Below are 27,278 nucleotides of genomic sequence, written 5' to 3' on the forward strand. Positions count from 1 at the left end.
TTTATTCTTTTTCCATTCTCTGTCTCTGAAAAGCAATTCTATTGGATTTTTATTTATCTCTTGCTGCCACTATTTGCATTTTACTGGGAATAGTTTCTAGATTTTTCATCTTTTATTTTCCCATTCTTTTTTTAATCAGTGTAATCATCATTATCAGTCAGCTCCTGTGAATAGGAAGCTCTTTTATTCCATTGCTTTTTATTTAAACTCTTTCAGTTTGTTTTGGAAGGTATTATTCCTTGCCTTTGGATTTAGAAACAAAGGACACTAACATCTGTTATCAAATAATGCTTTGTTGAAGATTTGAAACAGCTGTTGAAATGCTAGAAAGCCTTTGAAATATGTAACTCTCTATTTGATCTACACTAATTGAAAATCTTACCTGTTTTTCAAAAGCATTAAAAGCCATGTTGCCAGATTTAATCCTTGTCTTAGACTGACAGGAGTTAGTGGCTGTCTTTCTGCTCAGTGAATTAGTTGATTCTCTAATAGGAATTATTGGGAAGGTACCTCTTGGGCATGGTGTGATGAAAGTGCATTGAAAGGTGCAGGAGCATTCAGTGATCCCGTCACATGTAGATGTTAACCTGACACTGGTTCTCCATATGTTCCTATGTTCCTTTTCATGAAAAGCCCAAAGATACTCAATCATCCAAATTACATTTCCCAATCTTGATTAATTTGTAAGTCTTTAATTGACTGTTCTCTCTATCTGTTCCTATCATAGGCCTCTCGTGTCAGCTTTTTTCCTTTTAGCAAGGAATCATTCTGTGTTTAGGAAGCAGAAGGAGAGTTTTGCATTTCAATTTAATTTGAAATGACCTTTCAAGTATCCTCCAGGATACTTTTCAACTGGTCTTTTAAAATACATTATCAGATTATAGCATTAATCCTTTACCTTAAATAATAAAATGTTTAAGTTATTTACTTTTTTTATCATGAGGACTTTGTACTTCCTAGAACTGGAAGTTCCTTACAAAAAAGCAGTCCACAAGAGGCAGTGGCATTAGAAGTAAGGCAGAACAACACAAAATGAATTCCCAGGTTAAAAAAGAAATAAATTCTCCGATTAGGATGAGACTCATAGGATGAACTATTATTTTAAGTATGCAACTAGAAGAATCTGCTTGCTTAACTTGTTATTTTGCTGGACACTGTGTTACTCCTAAAATTTGAAAACAGCTTGTGAATTTTCATGCAGTGTGGCCTTGTATAGCCATCCAAAGATGGCTTGTGATGCTTCAAGTGTGAATACCTGTAAGGTGCATCCAGCATGGTTGGGTGTATTGAATGTCTTGGTGCAGAGAATGGCCAAAGCTCATATTAAAAGAGCAATCATGTCATCTGGCTGAGATCTTTACTTGGAGCTGGTGGCCACTGAAAGCTGCTGGAAGATGTATCACACATGAGGAGACTGGATGTATTAAGTATTTCTTAAGAATGTGTCATTAAATTCTAACGTGATCAATTTCTTACCCTTCTTAAATGAATTTTTGTTTATGAACCCGGCATGCTTAGGCAAAGGGTGGCAATGTAAGGTAATATATGTTGTGGATGTGTTTTATATTAAACTTCACAACTCAGTGTGAAACTTCAGTGTGATTACAAAATATCTAATATTAAGTGCTGAAGTATGACATAAAAAAAAATCCATGACTCATATACTGGTGTATTGAATCCCATTTTAATGAAGTTGCCTCTATTGGAGTCCCCTCTCTGTAGTCCTGGTCCCAGGTTACCTTCACCCATACCTGGAGCCACCTGCTGATAAATACTTCCTTGCCTCTTACTCCAAACTTTAACAGTCTGTTGAAGTTCAGCCTTCTCATCATTTCCAAAGTGCTTGAGCTCCTCTGGGAACTGAATTTGCAAGAAAAATGTAAAATAAATCTAGAAGTTACATTGAAAAACATCTTGGGAAGAATTCATCAGTGTTTAAAGCTTGGTACTGTGGTAGCCTGGCTTAAGGTGTGCAAAATGGACAGCTGATAGCAGTGGCAGGGAGGGGGAAAGAGCCTCTGGCAGATGTTGCCCATGTCCTGTTGCTTCTCTAATGCATACCAATGTTTTATTGTCACAGATGTCATCAGAAAGGCTTTTTCTACTTCAGAGAAAATACTTCTTGGGGAAAAGCAGGTGAAATCACTGGTGACTGGGAAATTTTAGCCTAAAGTAAAATAAAGATGGGGCTACAAGTTCTGTTTTCCCTTCTTGACTGTGTTACATCAGAAGTATGGTAACATTCATTTGATTAAATAGAAGGAAGGTGGAGATAGGAAGCAGTCTGAAATAGGATGGACCCTATTTTAATCTGAGGTTGTCCTGAGAAGAAATTGGTTTAAGTGTTAATTTGAAACTTCAGACTGATAAGGTATTCTAGGGGAGCCTTTGGAATCAGACACACGTTTCCAACATATTTTCAGTGAGAATTTGATATTTTGCCATCCTGTTGTATCTTTGGATGCTTTCTGGTTTAATTCTGTGCTATCTCTCTCTAGGTTTGTTACAAGGCTCGATATTTTCAAATTTCCTTCATAGTTCTTGGTATCCGTTATTGCTGGTCAATCCTAGAGCTGGTATTCTGCTGTTGCCCTTAATAGCTCTATTTTCTCAGTTGTCTCCTGGTCTTTGAATAAACTACAGGCTCACAGATCTGAGTTTTTTGTTCTCTAACTCTGCCTGCCTGTATACTAGACTGAAACTTCCCTTCCTGAAAAAGAGGTAGCTTGCAGGGGAAAAACAATCTTTCTCCTTCTCATTAGAAGGTTCTACCTGACCCAGTCATGGTCTGAAGGAAAGTGGTTTTGTGCCGTAGATCAGTAGTTTTCTGTATTGTACCCTTTCAGGTACGTGTTCTGAGGTGTCTGTGGTATCTCATGGATTTAATCTGTGATAATTTGGTATGTCTGTCTCAGCCACAGTTTCACAAACTTTTTCTTTCTGAAGCAAAAATTTCTAAGGAGCCTGTTAGGCTAAAAGAATGCCTTTTTATCATCTTCAAGCCCTGTGTTCAAGGAGAGGCATTTAATTTTTTTTTTTTTTTTCCCTGAGCAGAGAATTTGGTTTCAATTATTTGGTGTCTTAAATGAAGTTAAAATATTTCAGCCATTATTTAAGATATTCTAAGCAACTGTAATTACTTTCTAATTTATAGCATATGTTAGGGGCTGATGCACTCAAAATGCAGTTGGTTTTTTTTAAATTTCATTTTCCTTTCCTTAAGGGAGTTAGTGGAGCTGAATTATTCTGAATATGTTTATCTCCCTTAATGATAGTGACTAGGCATAGCTGCAGTGTTAAATAAGTAGGTAAGAATATTTCAAGAGCTTCTTCCAGGAAATAGATGAGAAGCATGGAATTATATTTGGATTACATGCAAGTTCTTTAAAACTTCACTTAATTCTACTCCCTGTCATTTCAAGTCTGAACAATGGCAGAAGCAGTGTAAAATTTGATTGTAAATATAATTTGTATAGGTAGGATTTTCCTTTGTCTCTTTAACTGAAGTATTTTTTCTGAAATGCTTTGAAGTGGCCTAGAAACCCTGACCAAACACAGCTGTGTAAGTGCCTGTACTGCCCTGTTTTATAGTAACTGAAGTCACTACGTGGAGCCAAGAATATTGCACTATTCCGCTCTCCTTATTCATCACAGGCAGTGATGCTTTGTTGCTGTGCTTCCTAACAAGGCTCTCATTTGTCCCTGTAAAGATTTATATCAACTGTAAAAGAAAATAATTAGTGTAATGACTTTGTATTTACTAAGCTAGTATATATCGAGATACAGTTCAGTGCTGCCTAGAACATGTCACTGACTGTTTTATCTACTGCTAGTGGGCAAAACAAACACCTGCAGAGGTGGGCTTAATTTAGCAGATACAGGGCATCAATATTTTTGCAGTAAAGGCAGAGATTTTCCAGTCTGTCAGTCTTGATTGTCTTTGTCACAGAACACATGGAAAGAATACAGTTCTCCAGTGAACAGCTTTCAAAACAATTTTATTCTCTCCCTTCAGAGTGTCTTCAAACTATTTTAGGTTAGTGACATCTACAGCTTTATAAATGTATCATGACTTGAAATCTCCACATTGTTAAGATTAGATTAACTGTCTGTTGAGGTCAGACTTGTGCAAAAATGTCTTAGATATGACCTCATACCCTGAGAGCAAAATATCCTTAATGGTTCTGAATGCTCCATAACTTTGGCAGCTCAGCTCTGCATGTCTCTGATCTTGCACCCCAGTACATATAAAGCAGGCCAGTATCTCATGGGTGAGGTATGTGACACTTCTGTTCATGTCTTACTGTATAAGAATCTGCCTGAGGAGCTGCTCTTTAGATTTGTCTTTGACAGTGCCTTTGGTGCAATGTGCAGCACTGTTGTTAGTACATAACAAGCCTTGCTTGTACTTCATCTCTGAGAGGATTGCCAGGCAGTGCATGACAACTGACAGACCAGATAAAGGTGACGTCTGTGAGTCAGTCAGTCAAAATAATTAAGCCCAGCCCCTAGCACGTGTGTGTGTGTGTGTGTGTATTCTTTGAGAAAAAGCCTTTTGAAACAGAATCTCGACATCGGTAGGAAAAATAGACAAGCTATGCCTTTTGTTCTTTCTGTTGCCTTTATCTTCCATGTACCTTCAGAGTTTTTGGTACTTACTAGTGGTGTCTAGATAGATTCTTGCAAAGTTTTATTTTTGTAACATTTTCCTGCACCTGTTCCAAAAGGAACTGTTGGGAAATAACCCAGGTGACACAGCTGAAGCTAAGTCTGCTGCACAATTAGGCCGTGGGATTGGCAGGGACTCTGAGCAGATCCCATCCTGTTGGCACCCTGGCAGTCGTACTATTCTCACCTGTGTCTCTGCTGATGGATTGCAACATTCTCTGTGCCAAATGTCCTAGGATTATTTTCTTCCTCGGGAAGCCAAGGGAGAATGTTCCTTCCAAATGCAGAAGGACATTTAATAACGCCTGCCTTCCAATGACAGCAAGCCCTAGAAGAATAAACTCGTGGATTTTAGGTAATCTAGGCAAAAATATCGGAGGGACACAGGTGAAACCTAAATCCTGGACACAGCCATAGCACAGCAGTTCTTTATAGAATAGTCCACAATGGTTTGGATTTTAAGAAGTTGTACACTACTAATTGTAGACTTTGTTTCGAATTCTAGAATGTTCTTCAGGCTTGGTTTCTCTAATTTTTTAAAATTTTTTTCCTTGACTTGTTTCTTTTTGCTATGCCTTTCTTACTGCATTTTCCCTTTGAACCATCTCTTCTTTTGTGTTCCAGTCCAGCTGAGAGATGCTCCAAATGCTTCAAATAGCCTCTCCATGACTCTCTTGGCACATAAACCCCACCTCAGCAGGTTTGTCTGTGCATCCCACACAGGGAGAATTGGCATACTGATACCTTGTGAAGCTAATGTCAATACGTCCAAGGTACCCCTTGAGCCAGAGCTATTTATGGTGCTTCCTTCACTGGGGGCAACATTACTTCTCACAGTCAGTGAATCTCAGCCGTCTGAGTGCTGGAATCTAATTATCCTGTTCTATTCAACCAGCTGCTACAAAGAGCTGAAAAGGAGAATTCCCTGTGGTACACAGGTTTTGCAGAAGGATTCATGTTTCGCATAAGTAACAAAGAATTTCAAACACAACCACGCTGAGAGTTAGCATGAAGTTTTGTATGAACTGTGATGCAGTTGTGTGGATAAGCCAGCACTGGTTTTACTGAAAGGATTATTGCTGATGGGCCTTGTCCTGATAGCCTCCAAACGCTGCCCTGAAAGTTAAAAACTCAACCTCTTACTCCTGGTGTGTGGTCAGGGTGTGGCAGGTTGTGTTCCTCACTGTCCCATTCCCCCTGTAAGTCTGTGTTGATGTGTGAGGCATTGTTAGCTCAGCTGTGTTGTGTGAATTTATCAGCCACTATGGCTGATTTCCAGGGAGGCTGTAGGTTGATGACACCGTTAAATGTCTGGGTTAGCGAAGAAAACAAATTCCACCTCTGTGCAGTGATGCTGAGGGCAGTTTTCTCTGATGTTGTAAGTGCCCCAGTATATGGAATTATTAAGTTTTCTGAAAAAAAAAACAAAACAAACCCAACTTCTAAGACAGGCTTGGGATGATATTACACAGCTGCAGAAGGCAATCTGCTCACTGCCCTCACTGGATAGAACTGCCAGGCATAAAAATAATTTTGAGAATCAGGAATGTGTCTATTCTGTTTGTATTCATATATCATCTTTTTTACTTTCACAACAAGAAACACAAAAAAAGCCCCAGCTGGTCACTGGCATAGCTCTGTCTACTGAGCAGTGAAATCATTAATTTTCTTCCAGCTTTACTGGCAAGACTGCTTAAAAAGTGCTTTGCAGTCCCAGGTGGGAAGTGAGGAATCAGAAAGTGGATGGAAATCAGTTCTTTGACACAGCAGTGCTTATTCAGAGTTTTAGATATGGAAGGCTTGGTGCATTTCATTTATATCTATTTATGCTACAGAAGGTGATCTGAAACCTGTGGTTAGAAATCGGCTGTGAATCAGAATTCCTAGCATCAGCTTTCTCCCAAAATTTAAATGAATCTATAATAAATCAATTTTCTTGGGAATAAAAATGTCAAATGTTGGCATTTCTAATTAACAAGGTGTGTCAGTTTTTTAAAATTTAATTGTCCTATGTCTCTATCAAGTAGTCTCTTACAGCTGTAATACTGTTCACTTGACACCTCATAAATAATAATTTTCACATGAAAACTTCTGTATGGAAGACTTTTTAGATTATTTGAATGGATTAATGCATAAGAATTTTATGCATTGCAGAGAAATGGGTGAAATTAATACAGAGTACTTGAAGTCATCAACAAGACCTCTGTGACTTTGGTTGTAACTCGGCGTTGATGTTGTTAGGCAATAACTGCCCTTCTGTTAATATTTTATGTAATTGGGTCAGCAAACAAAGACTGTTCTGTTTTATAGGAGCTCCCTATGTGAAAGCAATTTGCTGATTCCCTTTAGGGTAGAGAGAAGAAAGGCTCAATAGCAATAGAGTGACTTCCTGGCAGTTTGTATGTGCATGCAAGTTTAAAAAATAAACACAACCCAAAGAATTCTATCAGATGCATTCAAAAATCATGTTTCCAAGAGGTGGTAAGGCATCACATTTTGCCATAAGTTACATGCAAGGAAGGTTCAGTGCACTTCTGAAGTTGAAAATATAAATTCACGTAGAGCCAGATGAACGTGGAGAGATTAAAAAAAAAAAAAAAAAAAACAACAACCAAAACACCCAAACTAAAACCCAAAACCAGACAAACTGCCAGAACCCAAACCCACTTGTTTTACTTTATAAATGTTCTCTAAGTTCAATAAACAGGATTCTGTTATGAGGAGGGCTGCTGTCTAATCCTTGTTGCAGGCCCTCAAGGAGAGCAGGAGTGTTGCAGTCTGGATGGAAGTCAGACCTCAGCTGTTTGGATGACTGAAGTTGAGCCCCAGTGAGAGTGAGAGAACAGAATTCCCCTTCTTAGAGAGGGTGTCCTGGCTGTGAGTGTGCTCTGACAGACCCAAGTCTCCAGCAGTTTAGTGAAGGGCACCTTTGCTTAGGAGCAAAAAGGATGTGAAGCTGGGATTGTCCATCTGTTATTAAGGAGTTCTGTGTTCCCCAAGTAGTGATACAATTGCGTTTCCTGTATTTTTTCCCCCCTGAGAGAGGACTGACCTCACAGATAAAATATTTGATGTGGGCTTGGCCGGAGGGAAGGGGTGGGACAGTGGTGCTTGGTGTAGTTGTGTGGTTGTTGGTTTGTTTTTACACCCTGATGTTCTGCTATTGTATTTTCTCCATTTTAAGGAGGTTGGCTAAGTTCAATCTCAAATTCCAGAGCCAGAGATCCTCTGGGTTTCCTCAAGGATGTTTCAGTTGCTCACACTCTGCTCTGTATATCACACTTTTTCTTCTGTAACTACCTCCCTCATGCACGTGCTTATCTAGTTCTGTTCCAGACAGGTTTTGGTTCATTTTAAATTGGGTTTAGTGGTAACTAACCTTTATTTATCCCAGGAAACTGGCTGCTAGCTTAAGGCTGCATATTGCAATGAACACACTAGCTAATTTTTTGCAAATTTTCCTTTATCCTCAAGACCAAAGCTTGAGGTACCAGGCATTCTTCTGTTTACTTGGCATATGTGATGTGGGTACATTTTTATTGCCCACATTCCACCTCTTCATTAGTCTCATTCTCTGTTTTCAACTAATTTAAAATGTCAGGATCTGCCACTTCTCTGCCAATTTCATGATGGCCTGCACTGGCAAACACCCTGAATTGCACTACAGTCATTTCTGCAGGTGGAGAGGGCAGTGTCTCCTGAGGTTTCTTTTGGATGATGTCAGTTTTGGTGTTTGAAAGCTGTGTATTGAAACTTTATTTTCTAGCTGTCTTAATCTCCAAATCATTTGGGATAGAAAGAGAATCCTGTGACTGAAAGGGACTTAATTTTATAATTGAGTTCACTCGTAAATGTGATGTTTTGTTAATTATATTTTATAGAACATACAGTTGTTTTGTCTGTTACTATTTCCTGGTAGTGTACAAAATAAGGAAACTCAGTTTGAGGTGTAGCCTTGAGTGACAAACCAAATTGGTTTTTGCATGAACCTATAAACTTCTCCAAAACTTCTAGTGACTTGCCATGCTCAAATCAGTACATCTAAATGAGAAACTTTCTCAGCTTGGCGTTTGGTAGTTGCCATTTCTGCTTTCCAATTAGGTTATTTTTTAAAACATTATTATTGGAAAGTATTTTTATTGAATTGACTAAAAATACTTTAAAGGTAACTATCACTCTTTCATCTTTTCACTGCTTCTTATGTAGCCATACACAACAGCATAAGGAATTGTACCTTCCTAGTAATGGGAACCCCCTTTATACTGCAGTGAAACTACTCCAGATGTGCAGTAGTGGTAAGTGAACCACGTTACAGTCACACAGGAATTCTTGCCCTTTGGGAATCCGGGGTTCTTCCTGATGAAAACCCATTGTTGTTGAGGCATTGCAGTACAAGGAGGGCAACAGACTTCTTGCTGGATTGTGTGCTCTAAGATAATGTTCACACTCGTAGTTAGCCAGCTCTCAGCCAAAATCAATTTTTTTCCTGGTCTGGTGTGGCAGCTTTGCAGCAGAGGTCACCTGTGGAACCTTGCTACCAACACTGCATGCTGAGACCCTTCTTTCATGCAAATTATGACTTTTTCTGTGAGCAAGTGATAAGCTTTTTCAAACATGGTAACCCAGCAAATGAAAAGCCTCTGTCCTCACTCCTTTTGTATGCCTCTTAGTGGCCTTAATTTCCATGTATTGCTCTGTTGATGATTTCACTCTGATGGGTGACAGAGAAATGAGGGACAAGTAGGAAAAACTGGCACATCAGTGCTTGTAAATGAGCTTATTTGCAAAGTACATGAAAGATATTTCAAAATTCAGCTGAATTGTCTTTCTCTTCCAGTTAAATTATGTTGCATTCTCCTTGTTATTATTTTGTTATGAAGATGTCTGGATTTCTGATTAGGAAACAGATTCTCAAACTCAACTTGACTGAAGTATATAGCAAAAATAACAGAAGAAACCCTAGGAAACTTGAGCAACCTAATGTTTCCTCTCATGCTTATTACACATTAAGTATCTAGAGAGCAATATTAGTACTTCAGAAAGAACCAGTATTGGCTGAGATGTCAAAATCTCAAATTTCTTATTGTCCTTTTATCCTCACCTGTGTTCTCCCATAAAATAAAATGCTAATGAAAAGGCAAACGCTTATCTGAAAAATGTGAGCTTTGGACATGTATGTGAGAATGCCTGCAAAAAACCCAAAAACACGCCCCACCTCCCAGAAGAAACAAACCAACTCCCAAGAAACCTCACCAAAAAATGTGATAACCCCCCAAAGGGTTTTTCTCTTTATGCTTGTAAATGCTTGTATTTGTGCAGTACCTGACACTGTTACCTGTGAAAGCCACAAGGCCTCAGTGGAACAAAGAGCTCCTGGATCACTGCACCCTCCCCAATGTCACTGAGCATGGCAGAATCCATCGGGGAAAATGGCAGAGGCAACTACAGGTGGAGATTCAGTTTTACCTGAAGTTTTGAACCAACATTAACAGAATGATCATGAACTCAGAGCAGTTGCTCTTTGAGAGATGTAATTTCTAATTACATATTGCCATCAGTTATAGCTATTTGGAAAATTGTAGAGCAGTATAGGCTGCAAAGGGCCTCTGGAGGTCCTTCCAGCTCTGCTTAACGCAGGACCCCTCACATTCAGCCTATAAACAATTTCTGTGCTTCTGAATGGCACAGGCAGAGTTTGGCACTTATTTAAACCCAAAGAAAACACTTGGCCTTCATGCAGATTTGTAGCTTCCCATAAAGTACTTTTGTGCCTGGTCTAGTCTGAAACTGTGTGGGATGAATGTTCAGGCATTCATGTGTGTATTACTAGAGTTACTTTTACCTCCAAGTTTGTATGAAGAACATCTTTTCAATTTAGATGTGAATGCAACTCTAGCAAAATATAAAACATAAATCCCTGAAGTTGATCCAACATGGTCAAGGAGTATCAGCATAATTACACTGGTCCTTACCAGATTTCAAATATGAAAACACAATGAGGCAGAATATAGAATCTTCCTGCATAGTAGAATATACTGTGAGATGAAACTGAAGAGGTTACTATGAATGTAGATTAGTTCCTGCACCTATTCCAACAGAAATCAAAGCTTAGCATTTGTATTTCCAATCTGCTTTTGAGCTGGCTCTTTTAGCTCTAGTCAGGAGCCCATAATCTGGCAAGCATGATGTCTTATATATTTTGTCCTCCACGTGAAGCTGTGAGCTAAAATCAGATAAAACTTCAGTGAAATTTGCCTGTACTTTAGCAGGTGCCCCAGTTAAAAGAAAAAATAAAAATTGAACAGACCTTTGTTATAATGTCATGACTACTTTCTGTGTAAGAGTCCTCAACTGTGTGGATTTGAAAGCACACAAGAATTGTAATGCTAACAGCAACCACAGGTGATTTTGTTCAGACAGTTTGATATGTTTCAAGAGCATCATACCCTGGATGTTTTTCCCAGTGATCACATGCACTGAAAGTAACTCAAATCATCAGCACAGCAGCTTGTGGTATAGCTGTGGTTAAACACAGGTGAACCCAACAGGGTAGCATTTCTTCTGTTTCCCAATACATCACAGAGGTGTGCTGAGTGGAATGAGAAAGCTGTCAGCAGAACAGAGGGGGATAACATCAACCAGAAAAAGCCAGTCAGGACTCAGAAGGAAATGCAGTGGATGGTCAGCCAGCTTGTCTGGCTGCTGTGTGACTGCCAGCTCTGAGGTTGTTCTACATCTTGCTCTTGGCAGCAACTTTGCTCCAGAAAGTTATTTTCACTTTGAATCACTTCAACTGAGTGACAAACTGCAGTGTGGGGGACAAGTACAGTGGCTGGGGTGGAAGATGTCAGAGGGACGTGGCCATTTCGTAGTGGTTTTGCCACTGGGGAGCATTGCTGTGTCAGTGTATCCTGCAGGAACAGCAATGCCAGCGCTCGGTTCTTGGCAGCACCTCAAACAATGCTTAATCTCTGCATAGACAACCTGATTCAGTATTAAAGTGGTCTCAGTCTGATTTGATCCAAATTACAGTCAAGGTGAACTAAGACACATGAAATGAGTTATTTAAATTCTGAATTAAACCAACTACATCGTTTTATGCAATTTAATCAATGTCCTTTGATATGTTTCATATTCAGACACTTAAAATTGTTAGCTTTTCTAAGATGTTCAAGTGCTGTGCTGGAAATCTGAGTCTGAAAAGTCTTGTGGAGTCCAGTATTTGGGGAGTGTAAAGGCAATATCTTTCTAAAATCACATTGGCTAAATTTAAATAGTTCGTACATTATCTTTACAGACAAATGTCATATTGAACAAGGCATGAATGAATGTGTTGTGAGCTGACAGGAAGTGGTTTTTATACACCCAGAGAAAATGACCAGTAGAAGTTTTTGTTTCCACACCAAATGCAAAGCTTTCTGATGAATTTTATCATAGTTTGGAGTGAATAGAATTCTGTTACCAAGGCTGAATATTTTTTAGCAAGGCTAAGAGAGCAAGATAACGAATTAAAAATTAAAAAATGTTTTGATTCCCTCATTGGAACCAAACTGAATTATACACTTCAGTTTTAGATTAAAAAGAAAGGTCTGTCATTTAATTATGTCCTCAAAAAATGCAGAGAACTCTTTTTTCCAAAACAGGAGGGTTACTCTAATAAAAAATTATTTTAAATGTATACTACTATATAGTTTCCCTTTTATATAGAGCTTTGATTTAACCAGATAGGTTTTCTGATTTTTTTAATAATGTAGCAAATTTAAAATTACTTCCAATATTGTCTGCTTGACCCTTGCCTTCTTCCCCTGACTGTTATATGTGGTAATCAGAAATTAATTGCCTCTGCCTTGTCATCATTTCTCCTTTCTTTCCCTTTCTCCCCTTGAATGTATTCTAGCACTTGTAGGGCATGTACTTAACAAGGTGAAGGGAAAAAATGGAATTAAGTCTATGATGCAAGGTTCCATAGGGGCTCTGCAGGAATTTGCCCATGCACTAAACTGATTTCTCTCCTCATGCTCCTCTTGCTTGAGGGAACCTTGCTAAGGTCTCAACAATGTCACTGCAATATCCGTCTTTATTAGGAAACACCAAGGGAAGATAATTTAAATAAGAACAAGGTAAATTATGGTAAAAACAACTTGAATGCTTTTGCAAGTGTTATTTTGAAGGATTCAAACCCAAGTTTTATTACTTAATTCTTTTACTGTGGCACCTTGTTTCATGCCGGAGTGTTGGAGTAGGGCATGTGTGGGTAGTCAGTTACTACTGAAATCATTTGCACTGTACAGAAATCTCACTTAGAATGAGCTACAAACTAGAGATACGTGTTTTTGAGTATCAGTCCCAAAGTGTCCTCACAATGTCCCTGTGAGTAATGAAATGTGTGGAGACATTGGGTTTTTTTAAGCAAGGATTTGCTTAAACCAGTGACTAATAGCTGAATCTTTGTGGGCTCTCTTGGATATCTCACAGCAGTCCTACTTCAGTGTATTTTGTGAAAATGTTTGCACTTTTCTCAAGCGAGAAATTCCTTTTGAGAAAGTATTTTCTGAAACCCTTTGTTTTTGAGAGGTTATCTGAACTGTAAGCTTCAAATGGAAACCTTTCAGGAGCTTTTACACCTGCAGAATGTTTATATCACTATTTTTCAGGCTAGAGTTCATACTAGTTTTTCACATTAGAGTTCAGTCATTACAAGATCCAGAAGAGAACAGAGGCTACTTCAGTGCTTACATGTTTTTTCTTAAAAGGAATTACTTCATAAATTAAACAGCAAACCCACTATGTTCTGTGTAATCTTTTTCTCTTTTTAGCGTGTTTCAACGATCAGATATTGGAAATAAATTCAAAACTATCTTGGGCTCTCCATATTGTAGCTCACTAAGCATCATTATACAGTCTTAATAGGCCCACACTGTGCAGCTGACTGGCTGGTTTACAAAAGCCACCAGATCTCTTGCAAGGACATCTCCTACCAGAAGGCATTACCTGCTAACTGCTCAGACAGGGGTTTTTTTGTTCTGGTTTCCTTAATTAACAAACACTATGGTGAAAGTGTTAAGTTTGTGTCGTTTTTTTCAGTTGCATCAGCAAGTGGAAATAAACAAAAGAGAAATTTAACCATAAATAAGAGAGATGGGAGGAGGGTTTTTTTTTCCTAGATAAGAGAAAGCATTGAAAAGAGTGATTCATTTCTCAAGTCTTTGCAGAGTTCTGATTCCCAATAGTTGAGTTAGGATTTCCCGCTGTGCGTGTTACCTCCAAGTAATGATGTTCATATGCTGCCTATGGTGTCCCTACCAGTGATATTTTCTTTTGACATGTGCAGTGTTCCCAAATACCCGGTGACTAACATAGCCAAGCATGACAGTTGTGTTTTAGGGACATAAACACCAAACTCAAAGGAGGATACTGCAATTACAGTTCTTTTACACCAGACAAATCTCTCTTCTAACCTGGCAGTGGTTGATTTAGAAATCAGATTTAGATTTCAGTCTTTCTTTTACATTTCCAACAAATATTCTCTGTCCCTAATACCGAGTGGGTTTTTGTCTATATCAGCAGGTTTGGTTTTTAATCAAATATGGACATAGCTGACTTGAATGGCCTCAAAGCATTGGAAAGTGTTTGACTTTTTGATCATTATATCCAAATACTTGAATATGCTGATAATTTTTCTCTTGGGAACAATTTTCTTCCTACAGTAATGAAGCCTAGGAAGTTGCTCTCATTTCTCTTTATACCATCCTAACAGCTGAGAGAAAAGGAAGCTGTCACTAGGTGATAGACTTTTGCCAGACTTCACTGCCAGTTGAATCTGTGATGTGCTTCTATGCATATTTTTTTCTGTGTGTTTTTACCTAACATTTCACAAGCGTTGTGTTGGAATAAACTTCAGTTTCTGTGTTGAATCTGCAGTTACAATGCCAGATTACATCTGTGATCTTTGAGGCAGTACAAATTAAACAAATACATTCCTCCCTGCAGTCCAGTGCATTGGATTGTTTGCAAGTGTCCTCAGAGCTGTTCAGGGATCATTCATTCCAGTGACAACCTGACTGACTTCCGCCCCTCCATCCCCTCCATGTTTTATGAAATAATTCACAAGAGATGAACATGGACTCTCCCCACAGGGCTTTGGTATTTTTCATTCTTTCAAATGATCATTGAAGTGAGTCTAAAAATTATTTTAACACAGCAGCCCTGGAATGAACCAGAAAACTTCTGTTTCTGCCATATGGCAATTAAAATTTGTTTGGCCAACCAGCTGCAGATCACCCAAGCCTATCGGATATTGACGGAGGCATTCACAGAAAATATGAGTTAGGCGTGTTATTCTGAGAACTTTAAGTGAAAATGCAGCAGAAGACTGGGAAAGGCATCCCCATTAAATATTTGGGGCCTATGAAATTATATGCTGAATATCAGAGAATTTTCCTGAATCAGAGCTTAAAATGTCTTTTTGAATGGTTTTATAATAATGATGAGAGTCTGTGCTGACATCTATAGTTAGATAATTGTTTTGAAGCCATAGTCTATCACTCCTACAATTTTCTCATTGATAGTCTCCTTTTCAAGTTGAGGAGGAGAATAGAATTTCTAAAACTATAACATATAACTATAAAAATATTATTTCTTATCTCATTTTTACCATATGCAATAATATTCATTCTGATCTAATATTTTCAAAATCCAGTTTATAGATGATTCACAGCAGTCCAATTTCATTTTAACATTTAAATATCTTATGTTAAATGATAGCACTTAAACTTTTAAGCAACTTCCTGGTAGTTTTCTTGAGTGTTAATGCAGTGTTTGCATGTAGGATGCATGAGACAGTCTCCTTTGCAATACTTTGTGAACCAAGTTCTGTCTGTACGTGATTTGTAGTGCTGAAAAAGATTTTGGAAATGAATTTCTATTTTGTTGTGCAGAAGTAGAGAGAAGGTGACAGGTGGACAGCCGTTCCACCGGCATCTCCAAAGATTCATCATATTCTGATATTTGTGAAATCTAGCCTTGTGCCTTTAACTCCTGTTCACTGACCTTGGTAATGATCACAGCTCCAGGATGTTGTGGTGTACTTCAGTGACACAGACAGGAGTGTTTTGGAATCTCCCTGCCTTTAGCAGCACAAGGAGGAAACAGGTGATTGTAGTTGTAACTGTTTCCTTTTGTTTCCTTTTCCTCACCCTTACTATGGATTATTTTCATATGCAAAGCAAAAATCCAATACTATTTATTTTAAATGCAAGGGAAGTGCTGCCTGAAAGTCCTCATGTTGTAGCAAACTTCCTGGACTAATTTATTTGGGTACAATTTGATGCTAAGGCTCTATGGACAGTCGCATAAATAATTTAGTAAGATTCCTGATGATATGTAGTAAATTGCTGTTATCACAGGTTTTCTCTTATAATCAGCATATTACTTTTTTTTTCTAACTTCATGTTTAAGTTTTTATTAGCTGTTTGGAGATTAGAAGAGTGATGATATCTGTAGAACTGTTTGGACTGTTAAAAAGATTTCTGTATTAATAGCTAAGACACGATGATGTATGCATGATTATGGAAGCCTACATGAAATAGATCAGTGGGAGCTGTGGGGTCAGGACTTTATACGTGGCAGATAAGAGATAAACGTTTTAAATAGAACAGGGTAATCTTACCAATAAATTGAATTATTATAAAGGGAGAGGGGGGATTTCCTACATCTGAAGAATACGTGAAAGAATTCAGAAACCATCCTCTAATATATGTATTTAAATTCAAACAATTTAAAGTTGGTGAGAATCTTATGGGAAGTTCCAATGAATGCAAACAAAATCCAGAAGAAATAAGTAAACCTGCCAAGCCCAGGTATTTAAAATGAAAAAGTTATTCATATTTGAAAATACTCAGACATAGAAAATGAAGAAAAGCTTTTACAATAGCGATGTACCTTTACAGAAGGGTATAAACAACTCACAGGGTGCTCCTGTCAAATTAGCAGGACAGGGGAGGGAACGTGGTGCTCCATTACATCCCATTGGACTGTCAGACAGCTTGAAGTCAAAAGGAAGAAAAATTGGTGGATTTAACTGCTGAAAGCATGGTGCAGGGCAACTATGAGGGAAAAGAAGGGTAGTGCAATTTTAACCACTGTAATATATAATTAAGAACCCAAAATAATATATACACTATGTAAAATGGAAATAATTTTTTATCTGAACTACTATTGTTACCTTCTGGTGTCAAAATGGAGCTTGGAAAATAACAAATATTCAGTTAAACCTTAATCAAGAAAACATTTTCGTATTAAAATCGTTTCCATGTGCAGCTTAGATGTAGAGGAAAGCATGTATTTTAGTACTGTCAGCATATTTGAAATTATTTGAGTAATATTTCCTTAGGTATATATTGTCAGAAAAATTTGGCTGTTCTGAAAACACCACTGATTATAAAATTCCCTGAAGAAGCTGAACTGAAGTACAGAATAATGACTGGGAGCTTGTAGGCATTTCCAATATTAACTTGAAAAGACTGTCAGTAAAGAGTGGGAGGGTCAAGTTCCCAAGAAGTGAGAATAGGGCTGAGAAGTGGAAATCACCTATTCCAGAGCCGGTAAAAAATATTCAGAGCCGGTAAAAAAACTTCCTAAATAGCAATTTTTAGTGCCTGTGACCTCCTCGTCCTCCTGCCACCGAAGAGCTTTCAATCGCCGTGGAATATGCTACAGGCACAGCAATTTTAATACTTTATTTTTTAGAATATTTGCATATTTTAATGCTGTATTTTCATATAGAAGTGCTTCAATAATAAGTAAATGTGATATTATGATAGATTATTAGAGTGAGTCATGTTTTTGTGATTACACAAAGTGAGACGGCAATGTTAAAAAATCAACCAACCAAACCAAAAAACCTAAAAAGTTTTAACAGGGCAAGACAGCTGGAATATTTAGTGTGAAAACACATTAAAGAAAAAAGACAAAAATCACATGATTTATCATAAAAGATATGATTTGTCATAAAAGAATCCAAACAAGTGGATGGAAACCTTGGGGGTTTTATTGACTCCTAGGGTTCTGGGTTCCTATTATTTAACAACCTTCTGTTTTGTGGACTGTAGGCAAATTAAAAGTACATTGCAGTTAACATGAACTGTTGAACTTTACCAACAGGAAATAGTCTAGTTTCTTGTTAAATGGTTAATATAGATGTAGTAAGCTTTCAAGGTTTGTTATCCATGGCACCAAAGAAATGTCTGTGAGCAGTTTGTGTCATTACAGAAGAAATGGCATTAGATCAGTCTGGGACTCCTTTCAAGGGCACCTTTTTAGGTTTTAGGCTCTGCTTTGTCACTTGCCCCTATGGCAAATAGGAAGTAGGCTGTGGTGGAGAAGCTTCCTGCCTGAGCTGAGCACTAACAAATCATCAGCGCCAAGACTTTCTGTAAAGGAGTAGAGGTCACTTGTGAAGCAGTAGGGAATATCCCCCATTGTTCTCTGGGAGCAGGTCTGGACTGCCTTGGGAATAGCTGGGATTTCCCTGGTAGCATCACCTGGTAAGGGAAGAGAAATACAAAGGAAGCAGCAGGGTCACAAAATCTCCCAGGATCATCCATCCTGACCTAGTGCAGTTCACTAATCACTCCTTATTTAGAATCTTGTTTAGGGATAGAAAGTAGGTCAGAACTTCTTCAAAAATATTTTCTTTGCTTGTTCCTAAATCAATTAAGACTCCTTTTCTGTGGTACTCAGCTAACCAGAGTCATTGGATGGGCTGTCTCTTTGCTGCAGAAGAAAATGCTGCCTTTTTCTCCCAGTGCTCTCAGGTCTGATATTACTTTGTCATGTCATAAAATCTTCCATTTTCTGCTGGGCAAATGAAGCAAATTCTCCAACTTCCACCAGAACATGTGCATGAATGCTGGCATATCTAATGTTTGACACATTTGTTATAAACAAAGTAGCAGATGTTACCTTACCCACGTATATTAGTTCATTAGAGAGCATATTTATTTCATTTTAATTTTTAATGTTAACTCTTATGTGCACTTTTTCTGCTAGCAGAAAAGACAACATGGCTTTAAAGTTAATGCTTTATGCTCCATGTTATTTTGCCTCAGAGGTTTGGTTGTTTTATTCTTTTTCATAAAACAGTAGGTCTGCTCTTTCCTTAACTCAGAGCAAAATAGTGTCCTTAAATGTAATCTGTTTTTTAACATGGTTTCACTTAAACATATGGTTATGGAATGTGTTTGTATGTTCCATATATATTTATATAAGGTGTGGAAAGAGGAGAAAAGGGAACTTCGGAACTGGAAACTGGACTAGATCCTCTCAGGATCCCAGCCTGGATTATCCTGTGGTCTATCTGAGATGCTTACAAATCCTGGTGCCACAGGGAGGCTGAGTTAATGAGTCACTTCTGCATCAAAGTTTGGCTCAAGCCATCCATGAAATGGGTTCATTGGTCCTGGCCTGAAGGCACAGCTTTGATCCTGCAGCTCCTGTGCTGAGGTCATCATCCCCTGAGCTTCTCCAAATGACACCAGTCCCCCCTGCCCCCAGGGCAATCCCGGCACCAGCCGTGGGAGTTGCTGCACTCCCTTTGCCTGCAGCTCCTCTCTGACCCTAAGGCTGTTCTGGAGGATTTCACTGTTAGTGGGGTGCGTGTCAGGACACCTCACCCAAAACTCTCTTACACCCAAGAACAATTACTTGGGTTTTAGGCTCATAAATCCAGTGATTTCCACAATCTGCTGGAAGAAGTTGTACCTAGGAAATTGCTGCTTAAATAATGTACCTTGGAGAACAGTGAACATACAGTGACAGAGACTTCAATTCTAGTTGATGAGATCTAGTTATGACCTCTAAATTATGAGGTATCAGTTCTATTTTATCTTTGAAATATCTCTGTGAATCATCCATGTAAATTGTTATTGCTAGAAAAATCTATTAGGAACAAAGTAGTAAACAGTAAAAGATTTACCAGGAGTTATTCCTTCAGCAGGTTAAAAAATAAACCAAACACTGTATTTTTAGTTTATACAGTAAAGCAGTCTTTTTTTCTCCATAAAGTAAATACTTATCAAAACATAAAATGGGTTCTGCTTCCTGAGCATTGCAAGTGAATATGCTGCAGTGGTTGAAATCAGTTTGTTTCCCACCTTCCTCCTGTCTGCTGTGTATTGGGTGTGGAAGCACACAAGCGTATCTGTTGGGTTTGTATTCTCTGATGATTCCAAAACTGAGATTGCAGACATAGCTGTGACTATACCTGTCTCTATGAGCAGGGTGCTCTTTTAGCTGGAGTTAAATGGAGTTAACTAGATAATGATCAGAACCTGTGTTCTATGCTCAGGAGCAAGAAAACCAACCTGACACACTGAAGGGATTTTATTGTACTGCAGAGAGTTCAATTACTGTGGGAATCACTTGAATACATGTCTGTTTTTAGTTAAAAATGAAATCTTGATTAAAAGCAATCAGCAGAGAAACAAAACTGAAATAAGCAGAGAATTGCAAAGTAGAGAAAGGATATAAATCTTCTCATAGCTCTTGCACCTGTAAATACACAAAATACAGCTCTTGCAACTCATTGTGCAGACAGTGGCTTCAGAGGCCGATTATCATCTATGTTGGGTACAACAGAGAAATTCCAGGGCTAGAGCTCTGTGGAATGCCAAACAAAGTTACCATGGAAATGAGTTTATACATCAGTTTAAGACAAAAAGATTTCATTATTTTAGGACTGTAGCTGATGATTTTGCTCCAGGTGGTGCCCTTCTACATCAGCATCAGGAACAGAAAAGCCTTTGGTATTTTTTTATTCACTATTGATTGATTTGGACAGCTCTAAACCAAAGATTAACTATTCTATAACATGACAATATTTTATCGTACTCTAAACTGAAATTTAAATTCAGCCAAGAAATACTGTATGAAGAAACAGAGCAATGTCTGTACTTCTAACTTGAAATTGAAAACTGTTTTCTTTTATAGTTAGAGATGGAAATTCTGAGATGCTTTGACTAAAATGGGTAATATAAAGCTGCAGTTTTAATCTCTAGCCAGGGAACTACAAAAACCATAATTTTCAATGTATTCAACAGTATTTGTAATAAAAAATATTTACTCCCTTTCATTCTTTTTGTAAAACACAGAATGAAAAACCTTCTACATACCTGAGAATAATAAAAACATCTAACAAATTTTAGAACCTATCAACAGTTTTTGTATGATAACTCTTAACTGCTTATTACCAATCTTTTCCCAGGAACAGACTCTATCTTTTTTCCCTCAATTCCTAGTTTTGAAAACAGGCCTACAATTTTACATACCATTTTGCGCTAGAGTGTATAATTCATCCTATTAACGTTCTCTTCATTCTTTTAATTACAGTTTTAAATTTTTATCTATATTCTAATTTCCATGGAATTAGACATGCTAATCCATCCTTTAATAATATGTTTACATTTTACTTCTTTCAGGATGGGAGTAAATTTAGGTGCACTTCAATTTATCTTTCAGTTCTGCATTTTCTGAAATCTGCATTGCAGATTGATATCTTTTTGAATATATACATAGATATGTACTATATAGATATGTATCATAACACGCATACTGAGGATCAGTGAAACCTCAGTGTGGTTCTACAGCTCCTCAGGCATTATTTCTTTCAGAATTAATTATTGCTGCTGTCACTGCAGGGTAATAAAAAATATTAAATGGATGTCTGAAAAGCTATTGGTATTGTAGCTACTTGTGGAAATAGCAGAATGTATTCCCTTGCAGCGGGGAATTGAGTCTGGGATAGCTCCATGTGCCAGTGCCACTGTCCCTGCCCAGTGTTTGCCTCTCCTGCAGGAATGTCCCTGGCCAGCTCCTGAGCCCCGTTTTCGCGTGCATTTCTTGCCCCAGGAGTCTTGCACCAAGTTAACAAAGGGTGGTTATTAATTGCTGCACCTAGACAAGCCTTCTGTCTTCCAGCAGTCTGAGCTCCCCCCAGCATTAATCACTTTAATAGGAATTATGAAGCCATATATTAAACATACCCTTAAAGAAACAATGCAGGAGCTCCTGTAAAAGGGTCAGACCTGCTGTATGTGTGTCCCTTGTGGCCACAGCTGTCACCAAGGACAAGACACCTCTCGAGAGCCATTGGGTGTTCAGCTCTCAGGGTAGTCTACTTTCAGTTCTGGGAGTGACTATTTTATATCCAGAAGTACCAGGGTTTGTATCTCTTTATTCTCTGTTTAGTTGGCATGCCTTGTTGGAAACAGAAACCGTATGTCAACTCCATGATTGTTTCAGTTATTGTGGGCTCCCAGGGGAGCTGTGCTGCTGTGTCCTAGCTTTTTTCCTTGATTGCTGCAGAAATACCATTTGGAAGGTATTAAACCTCAATTCAGCAAAGTACTTAAGCAAATATATATATTCTTTTATATATATGTATATTCTTTTATATATATGCATATTCACTCCCATTTCAGCCATATTTTTCATAGGTATAGTAACTTGCTGTACCAAAGCTAAAATGCTTGAAATCCCCTTTTGCGATAAGGCTGCTGTTTAGGATGCAGAGATCCTCTGAGGAACGTTGCTGCAGCAGTTTCTGGCACTGTGCCCATCTCCCATGCCATAGGTTAATGTGCCCATGCCAGTGCTGACAGGGCAGGGCTGTGTGCACATCTCGCCTTTCTCTGGTGACAGGTTGGCATCTCCTGTTAAGCTGCGCTGGTGAGCGACCTCTGTGGAAGGTCGGGATTGACAGCTTGGGTCAGTAATGTCTAAAGCTGCAAAATTCCTCCAAGGATATGTCAGTACTTAGAGAACGACCAGGGAAAGATATGAGTGATCAAAGAGCTGTAGATTGAGGGCTGTTGTGTAAGGAAGGCCTCTCCATATTTTTCAGACCCTGCTTTTTGACACTCAGTGCAGCAACAAGCATTTGCAGTTAGAATGTGCCTTGTACCTTTTGCTTAGGCTCAAGGAATTGTGTTCTGCTAAATCTGGGCTCCAGGATCTAGCCCAACAAAGTGTGCCAGGACATCAGGTTGCTGGTTAATATGACTAAAGTGTGGGATTCAATTACTCCCTAAGAACTAGATTTTTTTTAATTTTCCCTTTTAAGTTGCAGTGGAGATCTGCAGTCTCACTTTTAATTTGGAGCTCTGCTTTCTTATATTAATTTTCTACATTTTGCATGCTTGTGCAGTGAGGAGCTTTTGCATGTTTTTCTTAATTTTGTTTTTAAAGAAAAAATGTGGTAATCATGGATAGAAGCCATGATTCTCTTCCTCAAAGGAGTAGGCAGCAAGATGGGTCTCCATATGAAAGCATAAGTTGTACTATTGCAGGTTATAAAAAATAATGATCCATTATAAAATGCTTCAGGAGTTGAAGACTGCCCCTCTTCCTTGGAGCCTCACTAATTGTGCTAGATCAGACCCAGGAGGCTGAAGCAAACAAATTGTCTTCATGATGGACAGACTCCCTGTTGGACCCTGACAGAAAGATCTGCTGAGCCATTGGTCTGGCAAAGTTCATTAATGAGGAGGTAAAATTGGAAGAATCTTTTGAAAAAATGAGTAAATCATAGAGAAATTCCACAGTCACTGGTTCATAGAATGGTTTGGGTTGGAAGGGACCTTAAAAATTACTTTGTTCCAGCCCCTCCCAACTTTTTCTTCTGACATGTTCCCCTGAGAGTGCACTCAGTCCCTCTGGCCATGTCACCAACGCAGGCGTTACACAGCCCCAGCGCTGATCCCTGAGGAATGCTGCATGTCCTGCCCTCCACTTGGACAGTGAGCTGCTGTCCTCAACTCTGTGTGAGACCATCCAGCCACTTCCTTATCTAAGTGACCCCCCCTTCAAATCCGTGTCTGCCCACTCCAGAGACAAGGCTGTCTTGTGGGACAATGACAAATGCTTGGCACAAGTCCAGGTAGATGACATCAGGTGCTCTTCCCTTACCCACCAGTGCTGTAACCACATTGTAGAAAACATGAGCATCTCCATGAACTGCTCCCATTTGTATGTGTGCTCTGTGTTTTTCCAGCAGCTTTAGGAGCTGTGAGAGGCACAAGATTTTGATTACAACATTACGGTCCTACACGCATCACCTCACACACTGTTGCACCTGCCTTCCTGCCAGAAGCACGCTTTGTTTTCCAGGGGGAGTGAATTAATATCTCAGACTATCTCACTTTGCTTTTAAAATTATTATCTAAATCTAGTTTCCTGTTCCTTCCCTATATTGTTCCATCTTTGATCGCATCTATATCTGGGGAAAAATGGAATAGGAAAGATAGGTATTTAATTAGTGGTGGTGGCCAGAGGGTATAACTGTCATCCCCAGAACGAATGGCTGCTTCCCACTGGCAGCAGCAGAACTAGCAAAATTGTCTCACACAATCTATCTACCTGGTGTTATTATTTTTGCTCTGGGAATTCCCACGTGTGTTGATCACATACTTAGCAAGTGATTGATTATTCTGTTGCAGAAGTACTGAGCCTTTTCACAAATGTTTTCAGTTTTTTCCTTTGCAGCCCTTCCATTTTGTCACATCTTGTTTCCTCTGACTTGGGCTCTGGAGAGATCTGTACAAGCCTATGCAGATTAGTTTTGCCAATAATGCACAAGTCCCCTGTAAGTGATCTGTCCTTCCATTCTGACTAAATTGGTGCATTGTTTTCAGTGAATAAACAATGAGCTCTGCTGCTGTTTTCTCTTCAGTAGGGGACGTACCTTTCTAATTTCCTGTTAGAGAAGTTGTTTATTAAAAAATCTGTCCGTTCATTATTTGTGCTCATGAAGGTGGAGCCCCTTCATATGCAGAACATAATTAGCACTTGGAATTGTTTTGATCTAGTTTTCTCTAGGTAAACTCTTCCCTAATAGAAGGTTTCTACTGGTGAGAAAGCTCTTTAAGACTCCTGGCATCAAAGCCTAACTAAGTGAATGTCATTATTCAGCTGAGTTTTCAGTGCAGTGCAAATAATTTGAAATACCTTTCCCAAACATCACTTTTTATGCTGATTTTGCTTGGCGTAATTTGGGGGGGGAGGGGAAGGGAAGTTATGAAATACAAAATATTTCATGAAGAAATTAAATAACTGAAGCATAGAACTTCTCCCTCAGTTTGACGGCTTTATAGAAAAGTGACATGCTGAAAAAATCCTCTTTTGGCTGCATATTAAGATAAGGAGAAGCAAATGGAAAATATCTGTCATTTGAACAGCTGCAAACATCTTAGAAAATGTTCCTTGTGGAAATCTGTTATGTTTTTGGTATCTTAGGTGGTTGCAGTAGCCACTCTGAGGCAGCTCTTTCCTTTGCTGATCTGCCCATCACACCCCATTCCGGCTCTTCAAAAAAGCAGGGAACAGGACCCCGTTCTCCATTAGGGATCTGGATTGGCTTTGTTTCACCAGGAATGCAGATTAGGATGTGGTCACCTACTGACATCAGACACAATGTTTTGAAAACTGGTTGCATATTTTATCTGTTACTGGTAATTAAACAAATCTGGTATAGTGACCCTTTGAAAACCAGACTACATTTTCAGCTGCTGTGTTATAAAGCTCTGCTTTTTCTCTAATGTTACATTTCTCTGACTACTAGAGCACTGCATGCCGTGTTCTTCATTCCACCTCATTTCAAAAGAGTGGAACAATTCTTTGTGTTGCTCTTGCTTTGCTGAAAACTGATACAAAGACAGATCCCTTCAAATTGTTACATTCATATAATAAAAATATGTAGACATTCACAGACAGCCTCCTGCTCCAGGCTGTATTTTTGGATCTGTAGAATGTATTTGAACATTGAACATGTAACTTCCACTTAACTATTGCCTTAATTTAATTTCACTTAAACAAAGGAGGTGACAGCATTAATCTTCCATATTGATTAACCAGACAGAAAACACTTCTTCACCTGATAGTAAGGAGACAGATTTATATCCAGAGAACGAGTACTGATGTGTTTAATTTGCCTCCAAATTGAACTGATAAGGTGCAGATTACATTGACCGAAGTTGGAAGTTAATTCTCGTGGGTCCTCCTTGTTCAGACCAATAACAAACACTCGAAACTACTAATAGTTTGCTGGATTTAAAATATTATTTCCACAGGTAAAACAAGTAGTTTCCACACAAAGTGCATCAATGTTATATATGTGTGTGTGTGTGTTTATATATATATATATACACACACGCATACACATATATACACACTTATATATTTATACATATATATACACTTTGTGTATTCCTAAGATTTTCTTCATATTTCTTTTTACTAAAAATTCAATAAAATGTACAACTATCAGATTTTGTTGGAGTCTATGCTATTAATCTCTCATTGTGTATTGCATCTTCCTCAAAGAGGAGCAGGCATCTCCAGGAATAAATGTATGCCTCTGCCAGTGGAACTTTCAACCCCCTGAACTTGGAATTAAAAAGAGCACCTGATATGGTTTCAATAAACAATTTATAGAATTGTCTCCCTCTTCCCCATAACACAGAAAATCTCCCATAACATGCAAATTAGCAAATGTAGTTGAAATAATAAAATGGTCTTTGAAATGAAGAGAGAGTAAGAACTATAATCCTTAACTGATCCATTATCACTCTCCCCCTTCTGTTTAGACCTCTTTGCTGCAATAATCAAATCCGCAGTTAGTCACTGATAAACACACATCTAGATTAATTCCATTATTTTCCTGCAGGCCTCAGAAGTACCTTTTGACCATGATAGAATTTTCCAGTGATTGACAAGGGTTCTGATAGCTTGTTTCACAGCTTTTTTGCATCTTAAGAGCTGAATTGCTGGAGGCAAAAGCTATGCAGAGAGAAAATCAAGTCTTATCAGTGCTTCCCAAATTCTTGTTTAGGTTTTTCCTCTTGAGCTTCTGCCTGCCTTTACTGATTTAATTAATGTCTCTCTGTCCCAGGTTACATACCTGCTGACTTTAAATCTGTTGCCATTTATCCTTTATTAAAGCAACATTCTATGCCTGACAATTTGGCTGACAGCTATAGAACTACTGCCAAACTCCCATTCCCATCAGAGATCCTTGGAAATAAGGACATTAGATTTTTATTTTTAATGAAAAGGGATAAAATTTATCTTAATGTTTTAAATATCCTGAAGCTCTTTAGAAGGTAGTTAACTTTGATCGACTCGGACATTTTTATTTCTCCTTTCATTCATGTCAGTGTTGCTTGGAAAAGAAACTCTTCTAAGAGCCACTTGACTCTGCTTGTAATGGTGAAGTTAAGGAAGGTATCCAGTGGAACTTTAGCCTTAAACCTGTTTCTCTTGCTCTGCATACCTTGCTTTGAAGCTTAATTCACATTGGTTCTCAAATACTGTCCAGGGGCTGACCATCTGTTAGAGCAGAAGGGGACCTGCAGCAAAATGAAGAGGAAATCATTGCCAACCCTATGAGTTTCCTGACATTGGGGAAGATCCGTTGTGCAGCCCGATTTGTGAAAGTTTGTCTCCTTCTGAATTAAAAAAAGGTCTTTTAGCTATTATTATTTTAGACCAATGATGTACAATATTTTTCATTAGTACCCCATAGCTCAGCAGGTTAATGTCTATTTCCTTTACACAGT

Source organism: Hirundo rustica, chromosome 15 (genome assembly GCF_015227805.2).
Source record: "Hirundo rustica isolate bHirRus1 chromosome 15, bHirRus1.pri.v3, whole genome shotgun sequence".
NCBI classification, from domain to species: domain Eukaryota; kingdom Metazoa; phylum Chordata; class Aves; order Passeriformes; family Hirundinidae; genus Hirundo; species Hirundo rustica.